Below are 17500 nucleotides of genomic sequence, written 5' to 3' on the forward strand. Positions count from 1 at the left end.
CCTCCCCGTGTCGGGAATGGGTAATTTGCGCGCCTGCTGCCTTCCTTGGATGTGGTAGCCGTTTCTCAGGCTCCCTCTCCGGAATCGAACCCTGATTCCCCGTTACCCGTTATCACAAAGGTAGGCACGTAGCGTACCTTCGACAGTTGATAGGGCAGACACTTGAATGATACGTCGTCGGTGCAGAGACCGCTTAATGCATGTATTAGCTCTAGAATTACCACAGTTATCCACTTCGCTTACGAGACCAAATAAACCAAGACTGATTTAATGAGCCATTCGCAGTTTCGCTTTACGAGAACTCGTACTTGCACCTGCATGGCTTAATCTTTGAGACAAGCATATCACTACTGGCAGGATCAACCAGATAGCTGCGACAGCTGCGCTCGGCCCTTGCTGGGCCGCCCGGCGCGTGCTCGTCGCATTCGTTTAAGACCGAGGCGATCGCCTGCGGCCGTACTCAGCTTCGACAGTCGCTGGCCGCGACGTCCACGCTCTCGCCGGCAGTGCCAGGCGGAGCGATTTGCGTTTTTTCTTTGCTCGCCCTCTCTCGGGCTCGATTCATTCAGTTTCGCACAAACAAGAGCTCTGCCGGCCGCCTGCAGCGGTGCCTAAAACCCGGGCATAACAATGCGACCGTTCTGCTAGGCCGACAAGCGCTCAAGCCAGACGCTCGATCGAACGCCCCCTACATATTAGTCGAGACAACGGCTCGCTCATTAGCATCGCGTTTGTACTTTAAATTTTTTCGGCTCGGCTTCTTTCGACGCCGATGCCGGCGACGCAGCACTCTCTCGCCCGCCAGCCACCGAGAAAAGGGTGCGCTCCGACCGGCCCCGCACCGTACGCCGCTCTTTCTTGGCTCATTCGAGTTTACTGTCTTTCGCTCTGACATGCCTTACCTAGGGTTAGGTTAGTATGCTTGCACGTTTGTACTTTAACTTTTTTCGGCTCGGCTTCTTTCGACGCCGATGCCGGCGACGCAGCACTCTCTCGCCCGCCAGCCACCGAGAAAAGGGTGCGCTCCGACCGGCCCCGCACCGTACGCCGCTCTTTCTTGGCTCATTCGAGTTTACTGTCTTTCGCTCTGACATGCCTTACCTAGGGTTAGGTTAGTATGCTTGCACGTTTGTACTTTAACTTTTTTCGGCTCGGCTTCTTTCGACGCCGATGCCGGCGACGCAGCACTCTCTCGCCCGCCAGCCACCGAGAAAAGGGTGCGCTCCGACCGGCCCCGCACCGTACGCCGCTCTTTCTTGGCTCATTCGAGTTTACTGTCTTTCGCTCTGACATGCCTTACGTAGGGTTAGGTTAGTATGCTTGCACGTTTGTACTTTAACTTTTTTCGGCTCGGCTTCTTTCGACGCCGATGCCGGCGACGCAGCACTCTCTCGCCCGCCAGCCACCGAAAAAAGGGTGCGCTCCGACCGGCCCCGCACCGTACGCCGCTCTTTCTTGGCTCATTCGAGTTTACTGTCTTTCGCTCTGACATGCCTTACCTAGGGTTAGGTTAGTATGCTTGCACGTTTGTACTTTAACTTTTTTCGGCTCGGCTTCTTTCGACGCCGATGCCGGCGACGCAGCACTCTCTCGCCCGCCAGCCACCGAGAAAAGGGTGCGCTCCGACCGGCCCCGCACCGTACGCCGCTCTTTCTTGGCTCATTCGAGTTTACTGTCTTTCGCTCTGACATGCCTTACCTAGGGTTAGGTTAGTATGCTTGCACGTTTGTACTTTAACTTTTTTCGGCTCGGCTTCTTTCGACGCCGATGCCGGCGACGCAGCACTCTCTCGCCCGCCAGCCACCGAGAAAAGGGTGCGCTCCGACCGGCCCCGCACCGTACGCCGCTCTTTCTTGGCTCATTCGAGTTTACTGTCTTTCGCTCTGACATGCCTTACCTAGGGTTAGGTTAGTATGCTTGCACGTTTGTACTTTAACTTTTTTCGGCTCGGCTTCTTTCGACGCCGATGCCGGCGACGCAGCACTCTCTCGCCCGCCAGCCACCGAAAAAAGGGTGCGCTCCGACCGGCCCCGCACCGTACGCCGCTCTTTCTTGGCTCATTCGAGTTTACTGTCTTTCGCTCTGACATGCCTTACCTAGGGTTAGGTTAGTATGCTTGCACGTTTGTACTTTAACTTTTTTCGGCTCGGCTTCTTTCGACGCCGATGCCGGCGACGCAGCACTCTCTCGCCCGCCAGCCACCAAGAAAAGGGTGCGCTCCGACCGGCCCCGCACCGTACGCCGCTCTTTCTTGGCTCATTCGAGTTTACTGTCTTTCGGTCTGACATGCCTTACCTAGGGTTAGGTTAGTATGCTTGCACGTTTGTACTTTAACTTTTTTCGGCTCGGCTTCTTTCGACGCCGATGCCGGCGACGCAGCACTCTCTCGCCCGCCAGCCACCGAGAAAAGGGTGCGCTCCGACCGGCCCCGCACCGTACGCCGCTCTTTCTTGGCTCATTCGAGTTTACTGTCTTTCGGTCTGACATGCCTTACCTAGGGTTAGGTTAGTATGCTTGCACGTTTGTACTTTAACTTTTTTCGGCTCGGCTTCTTTCGACGCCGATGCTGGCGACGCAGCACTCTCTCACCCGCCAGCCACCGAGAAAAGGGTGCGCTCCGACCGGCCCCGCACCGTACGCCGCTCTTTCTTGGCTCATTCGAGTTTACTGTCTTTCGCTCTGACATGCCTTACCTAGGGTTAGGTTAGTATGCTTGCACGTTTGTACTTTAACTTTTTTCGGCTCGGCTTCTTTCGACGCCGATGCCGGCGACGCAGCACTCTCTCGCCCGCCAGCCACCGAAAAAAGGGTGCGCTCCGACCGGCCCCGCACCGTACGCCGCTCTTTCTTGGCTCATTCGAGTTTACTGTCTTTCGCTCTGACATGCCTTACCTAGGGTTAGGTTAGTATGCTTGCACGTTTGTACTTTAACTTTTTTCGGCTCGGCTTCTTTCGACGCCGATGCCGGCGACGCAGCACTCTCTCGCCCGCTAGCCACCGAGAAAAGGGTGCGCTCCGACCGGCCCCGCACCGTACGCCGCTCTTTCTTGGCTCATTCGAGTTTACTGTCTTTCGCTCTGACATGCCTTACCTAGGGTTAGGTTAGTATGCTTGCACGTTTGTACTTTAACTTTTTTCGGCTCGGCTTCTTTCGACGCCGATGCCGGCGACGCAGCACTCTCTCGCCCGCCAGCCACCGAGAAAAGGGTGCGCTCCGACCGGCCCCGCACCGTACGCCGCTCTTTCTTGGCTCATTCGAGTTTACTGTCTTTTGCTCTGACATGCCTTACCTAGGGTTAGGTTAGTATGCTTGCACGTTGGTACTTTAACTTTTTTCGGCTCGGCTTCTTTCGACGCCGATGCCGGCGACGCAGCACTCTCTCGCCCGCCAGCCACCGAGAAAGGGGTGCGCTCCGACCGGCCCCGCACCGTACGCCGCTCTTTCTTGGCTCATTCGAGTTTACTGTCTTTCGCTCTGACATGCCTTACCTAGGGTTAGGTTAGTATGCTTGCACGTTTGTACTTTAACTTTTTTCGGCTCGGCTTCTTTCGACGCCGATGCCGGCGACGCAGCACTCTCTCGCCCGCCAGCCACCGAGAAAAGGGTGCGCTCCGACCGGCCCCGCACCGTACGCCGCTCTTTCTTGGCTCATTCGAGTTTACTGTCTTTCGCTCTGACATGCCTTACCTAGGGTTAGGTTAGTATGCTTGCACGTTTGTACTTTAACTTTTTTCGGCTCGGCTTCTTTCGACGCCGATGCCGGCGACGCAGCACTCTCTCGCCCGCCAGCCACCGAGAAAAGGGTGCGCTCCGACCGTCCCCGCACCGTACGCCGCTCTTTCTTGGCTCATTCGAGTTTACTGTCTTTTGCTCTGACATGCCTTACCTAGGGTTAGGTTAGTATGCTTGCACGTTTGTACTTTAACTTTTTTCGGCTCGGCTTCTTTCGACGCCGATGCCGGCGACGCAGCACTCTCTCGCCCGCCAGCCACCGAGAAAAGGGTGCGCTCCGACCGGCCCCGCACCGTACGCCGCTCTTTCTTGGCTCATTCGAGTTTACTGTCTTTCGCTCTGACATGCCTTACCTAGGGTTAGGTTAGTATGCTTGCACGTTTGTACTTTAACTTTTTTCGGCTCGGCTTCTTTCGACGCCGATGCCGGCGACGCAGCACTCTCTCGCCCGCCAGCGACCGAGAAAGGGGTGCGCTCCGACCGGCCCCGCACCGTACGCCGCTCTTTCTTGGCTCATTCGAGTTTACTGTCTTTCGCTCTGACATGCCTTACCTAGGGTTAGGTTAGTATGCTTGCACGTTTGTACTTTAACTTTTTTCGGCTCGGCTTCTTTCGACGCCGATGCCGGCGACGCAGCACTCTCTCGCCCGCCAGCCACCGAGAAAAGGGTGCGCTCCAACCGGCCCCGCACCGTACGCCGCTCTTTCTTGGCTCATTCGAGTTTACTGTCTTTCGCTCTGACATGCCTTACCTAGGGTTAGGTTAGTATGCTTGCACGTTTGTACTTTAACTTTTTTCGGCTCGGCTTCTTTCGACGCCGATGCCGGCGACGCAGCACTCTCTCGCCCGCCAGCCACCGAGAAAAGGGTGCGCTCCGACCGTCCCCGCACCGTACGCCGCTCTTTCTTGGCTCATTCGAGTTTACTGTCTTTCGCTCTGACATGCCTTACCTAGGGTTAGGTTAGTATGCTTGCACGTTTGTACTTTAACTTTTTTCGGCTCGGCTTCTTTCGACGCCGATGCCGGCGACGCAGCACTCTCTCGCCCGCCAGCCACCGAGAAAAGGGTGCGCTCCGACCGGCCCCGCACCGTACGCCGCTCTTTCTTGGCTCATTCGAGTTTACTGTCTTTCGCTCTGACATGCCTTACGTAGGGTTAGGTTAGTATGCTTGCACGTTTGTACTTTAACTTTTTTCGGCTCGGCTTCTTTCGACGCCGATGCCGGCGACGCAGCACTCTCTCGCCCGCCAGCCACCGAGAAAAGGATGCGCTCCGACCGGCCCCGCACCGTACGCCGCTTTTTCTTGGCTCATTCGAGTTTACTGTCTTTTGCTCTGTAATGCCTTACCTAGGGTTAGGTTAGTATGCTTGCACGTTTTCCTTTACTTTTTTCGGCTCGGCTTCTTTCGACGCCGATGCCGGCGACGCAGCACTCTCTCGCCCGCCAGCCACCGAGAAAAGGGTGCGCTCCGACCGGCCCCGCACCGTACGCCGCTCTTTCTTGGCTCATTCGAGTTTACTGTCTTTCGCTCTGACATGCCTTACCTAGGGTTAGGTTAGTATGCTTGCACGTTTGTACTTTAACTTTTTTCGGCTCGGCTTCTTTCGACGCCGATGCCGGCGACGCAGCACTCTCTCGCCCACCAGCCACCGAGAAAAGGGTGCGCTCCGACCGGCCCCGCACCGTACGCCGCTCTTTCTTGGCTCATTCGAGTTTACTGTCTTTCGCTCTGACATGCCTTACCTAGGGTTAGGTTAGTATGCTTGCACGTTTGTACTTTAACTTTTTTCGGCTCGGCTTCTTTCGACGCCGATGCCGGCGACGCAGCACTCTCTCGCCCGCCAACCACCGAGAAAAGGGTGCGCTCCGACTGGCCCCGCACCGTACGCCGCTCTTCCTTGGCTCATTCGAGTTTACTGTCTTTCGCTCTGACATGCCTTACCTAGGGTTAGGTTAGTATGCTTGCACGTTTGTACTTTAACTTTTTTCGGCTCGGCTTCTTTCGACGCCGATGCCGGCGACGCAGCACTCTCTCGCCCGCCAGCCACCGAGAAAAGGGTGCGCTCCGACCGGCCCCGCACCGTACGCCGCTCTTTCTTGGCTCATTCGAGTTCACTGTCTTTCGCTCTGACATGCCTTATCTAGGGTTAGGTTAGTATGCTTGCACGTTTGTACTTTAACTTTTTTCGGCTCGGCTTCTTTCGACGCCGATGCCGGCGACGCAGCACTCTCTCGCCCGCCAGCCACCGAGAAAAGGGTGCGCTCCGACCGTCCCCGCACCGTACGCCGCTCTTTCTTGGCTCATTCGAGTTTACTGTCTTTCGCTCTGACATGCCTTACCTAGGGTTAGGTTAGTATGCTTGCACGTTTGTACTTTAACTTTTTTCGGCTCGGCTTCTTTCGACGCCGATGCCGGCGACGCAGCACTCTCTCGCCCGCCAGCCACCGAGAAAAGGGTGCGCTCCGACCGGCCCCGCACCGTACGCCGCTCTTTCTTGGCTCATTCGAGTTTATTACTGTCTTTCGCTCTGACATGCCTTACCTAGGGTTAGGTTAGTATGCTTGCACGTTGGTACTTTAACTTTTTTCGGCTCGGCTTCTTTCGACGCCGATGCCGGCGACGCAGCACTCTCTCGCCCGCCAGCCACCGAGAAAAGGGTGCGCTCCGACCGTCCCCGCACCGTACGCCGCTCTTTCTTGGCTCATTCGAGTTTACTGTCTTTCGCTCTGACATGCCTTACCTAGGGTTAGGTTAGTATGCTTGCACGTTGGTACTTTAACTTTTTTCGGCTCGGCTTCTTTCGACGCCGATGCCGGCGACGCAGCACTCTCTCGCCCGCCAGCCACCGAGAAAGGGGTGCGCTCCGACCGGCCCCGCACCGTACGCCGCTCTTTCTTGGCTCATTCGAGTTTACTGTCTTTCGCTCTGACATGCCTTACCTAGGGTTAGGTTAGTATGCTTGCACGTTTGTACTTTAACTTATTTCGGCTCGGCTTCTTTCGACGCCGATGCCGGCGACGCAGCACTCTCTCGCCCGCCAGCCACCGAGAAAAGGGTGCGCTCCGACAGGCCCCGCACCGTACGCCGCTCTTTCTTGGCTCATTCGAGTTTACTGTCTTTCGCTCTGACATGCCTTACCTAGGGTTAGGTTAGTATGCTTGCACGTTTGTACTTTAACTTTTTTCGGCTCGGCTTCTTTCGACGCCGATGCCGGCGACGCAGCACTCTCTCGCCCGCCAGCCACCGAGAAAAGGGTGCGCTCTGACCGGCCCCGCACCGTACGCCGCTCTTTCTTGGCTCATTCGAGTTTACTGTATTTCGCTCTGACATGCCTTACCTAGGGTTAGGTTAGTATGCTTGCACGTTTGTACTTTAACTTTTTTCGGCTCGGCTTCTTTCGACGCCGATGCCGGCGACGCAGCACTCTCTCGCCCGCCAGCCACCGAGAAAAGGGTGCGCTCCGACCGGCCCCGCACCGTACGCCGCTCTTTCTTGGCTCATTCGAGTTTACTGTCTTTCGCTCTGACATGCCTTACCTAGGGTTAGGTTAGTATGCTTGCACGTTTGTACTTTAACTTTTTTCGGCTCGGCTTCTTTCGACGCCGATGCCGGCGACGCAGCACTCTCTCGCCCGCCAGCCACCGAGAAAAGGGTGCGCTCCGACCGGCCCCGCACCGTACGCCGCTCTTTCTTGGCTCATTCGAGTTTACTGTCTTTCGCTCTGACATGCCTTACCTAGGGTTAGGTTAGTATGCTTGCACGTTTGTACTTTAACTTTTTTCGGCTCGGCTTCTTTCGACGCCGATGCCGGCGACGCAGCACTCTCTCGCCCGCCAGCCACCGAGAAAAGGGTGCGCTCCGACCGGCCCCGCACCGTACGCCGCTCTTTCTTGGCTCATTCGAGTTTACTGTCTTTCGCTCTGACATGCCTTACCTAGGGTTAGGTTAGTATGCTTGCACGTTTGTACTTTAACTTTTTTCGGCTCGGCTTCTTTCGACGCCGATGCCGGCGACGCAGCACTCTCTCGCCCGCCAGCCACCGAGAAAGGGGTGCGCTCCGACCGGCCCCGCACCGTACGCCGCTCTTTCTTGGCTCATTCGAGTTTACTGTCTTTCGCTCTGACATGCCTTACCTAGGGTTAGGTTAGTATGCTTGCACGTTTGTACTTTAACTTTTTTCGGCTCGGCTTCTTTCGACGCCGATGCCGGCGACGCAGCACTCTCTCGCCCGCCAGCCACCGAGAAAAGGGTGCGCTCCGACCGGCCCCGCACCGTACGCCGCCTTTCTTGGCTCATTCGAGTTTACTGTCTTTCGCTCTGACATGCCTTACCTAGGGTCAGGTTAGTATGCTTGCACGTTTGTACTTTACCTTTTTTCGGCTCGGCTTCTTTCGACGCCGATGCCGGCGACGCAGCACTCTCTCGCCCGCCAGCCACCGAGAAAAGGGTGCGCTCCGACCGGCCCCGCACCGTACGCCGCTCTTTCTTGGCTCATTCGAGTTTACTGTCTTTCGCTCTGACATGCCTTACCTAGGGTTAGGTTAGTATGCTTGCACGTTTGTACTTTAACTTTTTTCGGCTCGGCTTCTTTCGACGCCGATGCCGGCGACGCAGCACTCTCTCGCCCGCCAGCCACCGAGAAAAGGGTGCGCTCCGACCGGCCCCGCACCGTACGCCGCTCTTTCTTGGCTCATTCGAGTTTACTGTCTTTCGCTCTGACATGCCTTACCTAGGGTTAGGTTAGTATGCTTGCACGTTGGTACTTTAACTTTTTTCGGCTCGGCTTCTTTCGACGCCGATGCCGGCGACGCAGCACTCTCTCGCCCGCCAGCCACCGAGAAAAGGGTGCGCTCCGACCGTCCCCGCACCGTACGCCGCTCTTTCTTGGCTCATTCGAGTTTACTGTCTTTCGCTCTGACATGCCTTACCTAGGGTTAGGTTAGTATGCTTGCACGTTTGTACTTTAACTTTTTTTGGCTCGGCTTCTTTCGACGCCGATGCCGGCGACGCAGCACTCTCTCGCCCGCCAGCCACCGAGAAAAGGGTGCGCTCCGACCGGCCCCGCACCGTACGCCGCTCTTTCTTGGCTCATTCGAGTTTACTGTCTTTCGCTCTGACATGCCTTACCTAGGGTTAGGTTAGTATGCTTGCACGTTTGTACTTTAACTTTTTTCGGCTCGGCTTCTTTCGACGCCGATGCCGGCGACGCAGCACTCTCTCGCCCGCCAGCCACCGAGAAAAGGATGCGCTCCGACCGGCCCCGCACCGTACGCCGCTTTTTCTTGGCTCATTCGAGTTTACTGTCTTTCGCTCTGACATGCCTTACCTAGGGTTAGGTTAGTATGCTTGCACGTTTTCTTTTACTTTTTTCGGCTCGGCTTCTTTCGACGCCGATGCCGGCGACGCAGCACTCTCTCGCCCGCCAGCCACCGAGAAAAGGGTGCGCTCCGACCGTCCCCGCACCGTACGCCGCTCTTTCTTGGCTCATTCGAGTTTACTGTCTTTCGCTCTGACATGCCTTACCTAGGGTTAGGTTAGTATGCTTGCACGTTTGTACTTTAACTTTTTTCGGCTCGGCTTCTTTCGACGCCGATGCCGGCGACGCAGCACTCTCTCGCCCGCCAGCCACCGAGAAAAGGGTGCGCTCCGACCGGCCCCGCACCGTACGCCGCTCTTTCTTGGCTCATTCGAGTTTACTGTCTTTCGCTCTGACATGCCTTACCTAGGGTTAGGTTAGTATGCTTGCACGTTTGTACTTTAACTTTTTTCGGCTCGGCTTCTTTCGACGCCGATGCCGGCGACGCAGCACTCTCTCGCCCGCCAGCCACCGAGAAAAGGATGCGCTCCGACCGGCCCCGCACCGTACGCCGCTTTTTCTTGGCTCATTTGAGTTTACTGTCTTTTGCTCTGACATGCCTTACCTAGGGTTAGGTTAGTATGCTTGCACGTTTTCCTTTACTTTTTTCGGCTCGGCTTCTTTCGACGCCGATGCCGGCGACGCAGCACTCTCTCGCCCGCCAGCCACCGAGAAAAGGGTGCGCTCCGACCGGCCCCGCACCGTACGCCGCTCTTTCTTGGCTCATTCGAGTTTACTGTCTTTCGCTCTGACATGCCTTACCTAGGGTTAGGTTAGTATGCTTGCACGTTTGTACTTTAACTTTTTTCGGCTCGGCTTCTTTCGACGCCGATGCCGGCGACGCAGCACTCTCTCGCCCACCAGCCACCGAGAAAAGGGTGCGCTCCGACCGGCCCCGCACCGTACGCCGCTCTTTCTTGGCTCATTCGAGTTTACTGTCTTTCGCTCTGACATGCCTTACCTAGGGTTAGGTTAGTATGCTTGCACGTTTGTACTTTAACTTTTTTCGGCTCGGCTTCTTTCGACGCCGATGCCGGCGACGCAGCACTCTCTCGCCCGCCAACCACCGAGAAAAGGGTGCGCTCCGACCGGCCCCGCACCGTACGCCGCTCTTCCTTGGCTCATTCGAGTTTACTGTCTTTCGCTCTGACATGCCTTACCTAGGGTTAGGTTAGTATGCTTGCACGTTTGTACTTTAACTTTTTTCGGCTCGGCTTCTTTCGACGCCGATGCCGGCGACGCAGCACTCTCTCGCCCGCCAGCCACCGAGAAAAGGGTGCGCTCCGACCGGCCCCGCACCGTACGCCGCTCTTTCTTGGCTCATTCGAGTTCACTGTCTTTCGCTCTGACATGCCTTACCTAGGGTTAGGTTAGTATGCTTGCACGTTTGTACTTTAACTTTTTTCGGCTCGGCTTCTTTCGACGCCGATGCCGGCGACGCAGCACTCTCTCGCCCGCCAGCCACCGAGAAAAGGGTGCGCTCCGACCGTCCCCGCACCGTACGCCGCTCTTTCTTGGCTCATTCGAGTTTACTGTCTTTCGCTCTGACATGCCTTACCTAGGGTTAGGTTAGTATGCTTGCACGTTTGTACTTTAACTTTTTTCGGCTCGGCTTCTTTCGACGCCGATGCCGGCGACGCAGCACTCTCTCGCCCGCCAGCCACCGAGAAAAGGGTGCGCTCCGACCGGCCCCGCACCGTACGCCGCTCTTTCTTGGCTCATTCGAGTTTATTACTGTCTTTCGCTCTGACATGCCTTACCTAGGGTTAGGTTAGTATGCTTGCACGTTGGTACTTTAACTTTTTTCGGCTCGGCTTCTTTCGACGCCGATGCCGGCGACGCAGCACTCTCTCGCCCGCCAGCCACCGAGAAAGGGGTGCGCTCCGACCGGCCCCGCACCGTACGCCGCTCTTTCTTGGCTCATTCGAGTTTACTGTCTTTCGCTCTGACATGCCTTACCTAGGGTTAGGTTAGTATGCTTGCACGTTTGTACTTTAACTTTTTTCGGCTCGGCTTCTTTCGACGCCGATGCCGGCGACGCAGCACTCTCTCGCCCGCCAGCCACCGAGAAAAGGGTGCGCTCCGACCGGCCCCGCACCATACGCCGCTCTTTCTTGGCTCATTCGAGTTTACTGTCTTTCACTCTGACATGCCTTACCTAGGGTTAGGTTAGTATGCTTGCACGTTTGTACTTTAACTTTTTTCGGCTCGGCTTCTTTCGACGCCGATGCCGGCGACGCAGCACTCTCTCGCCCGCCAGCCACCGAGAAAAGGGTGCGCTCCGACCGGCCCCGCACCGTACGCCGCTCTTTCTTGGCTCATTCGAGTTTACTGTCTTTCGCTCTGACATGCCTTACCTAGGGTTAGGTTAGTATGCTTGTACGTTTGTACTTTAACTTTTTTCGGCTCGGCTTCTTTCGACGCCGATGCCGGCGACGCAGCACTCTCTCGCCCGCCAGCCACCGAGAAAAGGGTGCGCTCCGACCGGCCCCGCACCGTACGCCGCTCTTTCTTGGCTCATTCGAGTTTACTGTCTTTCGCTCTGACATGCCTTACCTAGGGTTAGGTTAGTATGCTTGCACGTTTGTACTTTAACTTTTTTCGGCTCGGCTTCTTTCGACGCCGATGCCGGCGACGCAGCACTCTCTCGCCCGCCAGCCACCGAGAAAGGGGTGCGCTCCGACCGGCCCCGCACCGTACGCCGCTCTTTCTTGGCTCATTCGAGTTTACTGTCTTTCGCTCTGACATGCCTTACCTAGGGTTAGGTTAGTATGCTTGCACGTTTGTACTTTAACTTTTTTCGGCTCGGCTTCTTTCGACGCCGATGCCGGCGACGCAGCACTCTCTCGCCCGCCAGCCACCGAGAAAAGGGTGCGCTCCGACCGGCCCCGCACCGTACGCCGCTCTTTCTTGGCTCATTCGAGTTTACTGTCTTTCGCTCTGACATGCCTTACCTAGGGTTAGGTTAGTATGCTTGCACGTTTGTACTTTAACTTTTTTCGGCTCGGCTTCTTTCGACGCCGATGCCGGCGACGCAGCACTCTCTCGCCCGCCAGCCACCGAGAAAAGGGTGCGCTCCGACCGGCCCCGCACCGTACGCCGCTCTTTCTTGGCTCATTCGAGTTTACTGTCTTTCGCTCTGACATGCCTTACCTAGGGTTAGGTTAGTATGCTTGCACGTTTGTACTTTAACTTTTTTCGGCTCGGCTTCTTTCGACGCCGATGCCGGCGACGCAGCACTCTCTCGCCCGCCAGCCACCGAGAAAAGGGTGCGCTCCGACCGGCCCCGCACCGTACGCCGCTCTTTCTTGGTTCATTCGAGTTTACTGTCTTTTGCTCTGACATGCCTTACCTAGGGTTAGGTTAGTATGCTTGCACGTTTGTACTTTAACTTTTTTCGGCTCGGCTTCTTTCGACGCCGATGCCGGCGACGCAGCACTCTCTCGCCCGCCAGCCACCGAGAAAAGGGTGCGCTCCGACCGGCCCCGCACCGTACGCCGCTCTTTCTTGGCTCATTCGAGTTTACTGTCTTTCGCTCTGACATGCCTTACCTAGGGTTAGGTTAGTATGCTTGCACGTTTGTACTTTAACTTTTTTCGGCTCGGCTTCTTTCGACGCCGATGCCGGCGACGCAGCACTCTCTCGCCCGCCAGCGACCGAGAAAGGGGTGCGCTCCGACCGGCCCCGCACCGTACGCCGCTCTTTCTTGGCTCATTCGAGTTTACTGTCTTCCGCTCTGACATGCCTTACCTAGGGTTAGGTTAGTATGCTTGCACGTTTGTACTTTAACTTTTTTCGGCTCGGCTTCTTTCGACGCCGATGCCGGCGACGCAGCACTCTCTCGCCCGCCAGCCACCGAGAAAAGGGTGCGCTCCGACCGGCCCCGCACCGTACGCCGCTCTTTCTTGGCTCATTCGAGTTTACTGTCTTTCGCTCTGACATGCCTTACCTAGGGTTAGGTTAGTATGCTTGCACGTTTGTACTTTAACTTTTTTCGGCTCGGCTTCTTTCGACGCCGATGCCGGCGACGCAGCACTCTCTCGCCCGCCAGCCACCGAGAAAAGGGTGCGCTCCGACCGTCCCCGCACCGTACGCCGCTCTTTCTTGGCTCATTCGAGTTTACTGTCTTTCGCTCTGACATGCCTTACCTAGGGTTAGGTTAGTATGCTTGCACGTTTGTACTTTAACTTTTTTCGGCTCGGCTTCTTTCGACGCCGATGCCGGCGACGCAGCACTCTCTCGCCCGCCAGCCACCGAGAAAAGGGTGCGCTCCGACCGGCCCCGCACCGTACGCCGCTCTTTCTTGGCTCATTCGAGTTTACTGTCTTTCGCTCTGACATGCCTTACCTAGGGTTAGGTTAGTATGCTTGCACGTTGGTACTTTAACTTTTTTCGGCTCGGCTTCTTTCGACGCCGATGCCGGCGACGCAGCACTCTCTCGCCCGCCAGCCACCGAGAAAGGGGTGCGCTCCGACCGGCCCCGCACCGTACGCCGCTCTTTCTTGGCTCATTCGAGTTTACTGTCTTTCGCTCTGACATGCCTTACCTAGGGTTAGGTTAGTATGCTTGCACGTTTGTACTTTAACTTATTTCGGCTCGGCTTCTTTCGACGCCGATGCCGGCGACGCAGCACTCTCTCGCCCGCCAGCCACCGAGAAAAGGGTGCGCTCCGACCGGCCCCGCACCGTACGCCGCTCTTTCTTGGCTCATTCGAGTTTACTGTCTTTCGCTCTGACATGCCTTACCTAGGGTTAGGTTAGTATGCTTGCACGTTTGTACTTTAACTTTTTTCGGCTCGGCTTCTTTCGACGCCGATGCCGGCGACGCAGCACTCTCTCGCCCGCCAGCCACCGAGAAAAGGGTGCGCTCCGACCGTCCCCGCACCGTACGCCGCTCTTTCTTGGCTCATTCGAGTTTACTGTCTTTCGCTCTGACATGCCTTACCTAGGGTTAGGTTAGTATGCTTGCACGTTTGTACTTTAACTTTTTTCGGCTCGGCTTCTTTCGACGCCGATGCCGGCGACGCAGCACTCTCTCGCCCGCCAGCCACCGAGAAAAGGGTGCGCTCCGACCGGCCCCGCACCGTACGCCGCTCTTTCTTGGCTCATTCGAGTTTACTGTCTTTCGCTCTGACATGCCTTACCTAGGGTTAGGTTAGTATGCTTGCACGTTGGTACTTTAACTTTTTTCGGCTCGGCTTCTTTCGACGCCGATGCCGGCGACGCAGCACTCTCTCGCCCGCCAGCCACCGAGAAAGGGGTGCGCTCCGACCGGCCCCGCACCGTACGCCGCTTTTTCTTGGCTCATTCGAGTTTACTGTCTTTCGCTCTGACATGCCTTACCTAGGGTTAGGTTAGTATGCTTGCACGTTTGTACTTTAACTTATTTCGGCTCGGCTTCTTTCGACGCCGATGCCGGCGACGCAGCACTCTCTCGCCCGCCAGCCACCGAGAAAAGGGTGCGCTCCGACCGGCCCCGCACCGTACGCCGCTCTTTCTTGGCTCATTCGAGTTTACTGTCTTTCGCTCTGACATGCCTTACCTAGGGTTAGGTTAGTATGCTTGCACGTTTGTACTTTAACTTTTTTCGGCTCGGCTTCTTTCGACGCCGATGCCGGCGACGCAGCACTCTCTCGCCCGCCAGCCACCGAGAAAAGGGTGCGCTCCGACCGGCCCCGCACCGTACGCCGCTCTTTCTTGGCTCATTCGAGTTTACTGTCTTTCGCTCTGACATGCCTTACCTAGGGTTAGGTTAGTATGCTTGCACGTTTGTACTTTAACTTTTTTCGGCTCGGCTTCTTTCGACGCCGATGCCGGCGACGCAGCACTCTCTCGCCCGCCAGCCACCGAGAAAAGGGTGCGCTCCGACCGGCCCCGCACCGTACGCCGCTCTTTCTTGGCTCATTCGAGTTTACTGTCTTTCGCTCTGACATGCCTTACCTAGGGTTAGGTTAGTATGCTTGCACGTTTGTACTTTAACTTTTTTCGGCTCGGCTTCTTTCGACGCCGATGCCGGCGACGCAGCACTCTCTCGCCCGCCAGCCACCGAGAAAAGGGTGCGCTCCGACCGGCCCCGCACCGTACGCCGCTCTTTCTTGGCTCATTCGAGTTTACTGTCTTTCGCTCTGACATGCCTTACCTAGGGTTAGGTTAGTATGCTTGCACGTTTGTACTATAACTTTTTTCGGCTCGGCTTCTTTCGACGCCGATGCCGGCGACGCAGCACTCTCTCGCCCGCCAGCCACCGAGAAAAGGGTGCGCTCCGACTGGCCCCGCACCGTACGCCGCTCTTTCTTGGCTCATTCGAGTTTACTGTCTTTCGCTCTGACATGCCTTACATAGGGTTAGGTTAGTATGCTTGCACGTTTGTACTTTAACTTTTTTCGGCTCGGCTTCTTTCGACGCCGATGCCGGCGACGCAGCACTCTCTCGCCCGCCAGCCACCGAGAAAGGGGTGCGCTCCGACCGGCCCCGCACCGTACGCCGCTCTTTCTTGGCTCATTCGAGTTTACTGTCTTTCGCTCTGACATGCCTTACCTAGGGTTAGGTTAGTATGCTTGCACGTTTGTACTTTAACTTTTTTCGGCTGGGCTTCTTTCGACGCCGATGCCGGCGACGCAGCACTCTCTCGCCCGCCAGCCACCGAGAAAAGGGTGCGCTCCGACCGGCCCCGCACTGTACGCCGTTCTTTCTTGGCTCATTCGAGTTTACTTTCTTTCGCTCTGACATACCTTACGTAGGGTTAGGTTAGTATGCTTGCACGTTTGTACTTTAACTTTTTTCGGCTCGGCTTCTTTCGACGCCGATGCCGGCGACGCAGCACTCTCTCGCCCGCCAGCCACCGAGAAAAGGGTGCGCTCCGACCGGCCCCGCACCGTACGCCGCTCTTTCTTGGCTCATTCGAGTTCACTGTCTTTCGCTCTGACATGCCTTACCTAGGGTTAGGTTATTATGCTTGCACGTTTGTACTTTAACTTTTTTCGGCTCGGCTTCTTTCGACGCCGATGCCGGCGACGCAGCACTCTCTCGCCCGCCAGCCACCGAGAAAAGGGTGCGCTCCGACCGGCCCCGCACCGTACGCCGCTCTTTCTTGGCTCATTCGAGTTTACTGTCTTTCGCTCTGACATGCCTTACCTAGGGTTAGGTTAGTATGCTTGCACGTTTGTACTTTAACTTTTTTCGGCTCGGCTTCTTTCGACGCCGATGCCGGCGACGCAGCACTCTCTCGCCCGCCAGCCACCGAGAAAAGGGTGCGCTCCGACCGTCCCCGCACCGTACGCCGCTCTTTCTTGGCTCATTCGAGTTTACTGTCTTTCGCTCTGACATGCCTTACCTAGGGTTAGGTTAGTATGCTTGCACGTTTGTACTTTAACTTTTTTCGGCTCGGCCTCTTTCGACGCCGATGCCGGCGACGCAGCACTCTCTCGCCCGCCAGCCACCGAGAAAAGGGTGCGCTCCGACCGGCCCCGCACCGTACGCCGCTCTTTCTTGGCTCATTCGAGTTTACTGTCTTTCGCTCTGACATGCCTTACCTAGGGTTAGGTTAGTATGCTTGCACGTTTTTACTTTAACTTTTTTCGGCTCGGCTTCTTTCGACGCCGATGCCGGCGACGCAGCACTCTCTCGCCCGCCAGCCACCGAGAAAAGGGTGCGCTCCGACCGGCCCCGCACCGTACGCCGCTCTTTCTTGGCTCATTCGAGTTTACTGTCTTTCGCTCTGACATGCCTTACCTAGGGTTAGGTTAGTATGCTTGCACGTTAACTTTTTTCGGCTCGGCTTCTTTCGACGCCGATGCCGGCGACGCAGCACTCTCTCGCCCGCCAGCCACCGAGAAAAGGGTGCGCTCCGACCGTCCCCGCACCGTACGCCGCTCTTTCTTGGCTCATTCGAGTTTACTGTCTTTCGCTCTGACATGCCTTACCTAGGGTTAGGTTAGTATGCTTGCACGTTTGTACTTTACCTTTTTTCGGCTCGGCTTCTTTCGACGCCGATGCCGGCGACGCAGAACTCTCTTGCCCGCCAGCCACCGAGAAAAGGGTGCGCTCCGACCGGCCCCGCACCGTACGCCGCTCTTTCTTGGCTCATTCGAGTTTACTGTCTTTCGCTCTGACATGCCTTACCTAGGGTTAGTTTAGTATGCTTGCACGTTTGTACTTTAACTGTTTTCGGCTCGGCTTCTTTCGACGCCGATGCCGGCGACGCAGCACTCTCTCGCCCGCCAGCCACCGAGAAAAGGATGCGCTCCGACCGGCCCCGCACCGTACGCCGCTCTTTCTTGGCTCATTCGAGTTTACTGTCTTTCGCTCTGACATGCCTTACCTAGGGTTAGGTTAGTATGCTTGCACGTTTTCCTTTACTTTTTTCGGCTCGGCTTCTTTCGACGCCGATGCCGCGACGCAGCACTCTCTC

At 56.6% G+C, this 17500-nt stretch overlaps 1 pseudogene; it reads right to left on the bottom strand.

The window, feature by feature from the left end:
- The window catches only part of LOC144425928 (small subunit ribosomal RNA), a 1712-nt pseudogene extending 1342 nt beyond the window's left edge, over positions 1-370 (bottom strand).
- Between the last annotated feature and the right edge of the window lie 17130 nt (positions 371-17500).

The sequence above is a fragment of the Styela clava genome, chromosome 8, assembly GCF_964204865.1.
Source record: "Styela clava chromosome 8, kaStyClav1.hap1.2, whole genome shotgun sequence".
Classification (NCBI taxonomy): Eukaryota; Metazoa; Chordata; class Ascidiacea; order Stolidobranchia; family Styelidae; genus Styela; species Styela clava.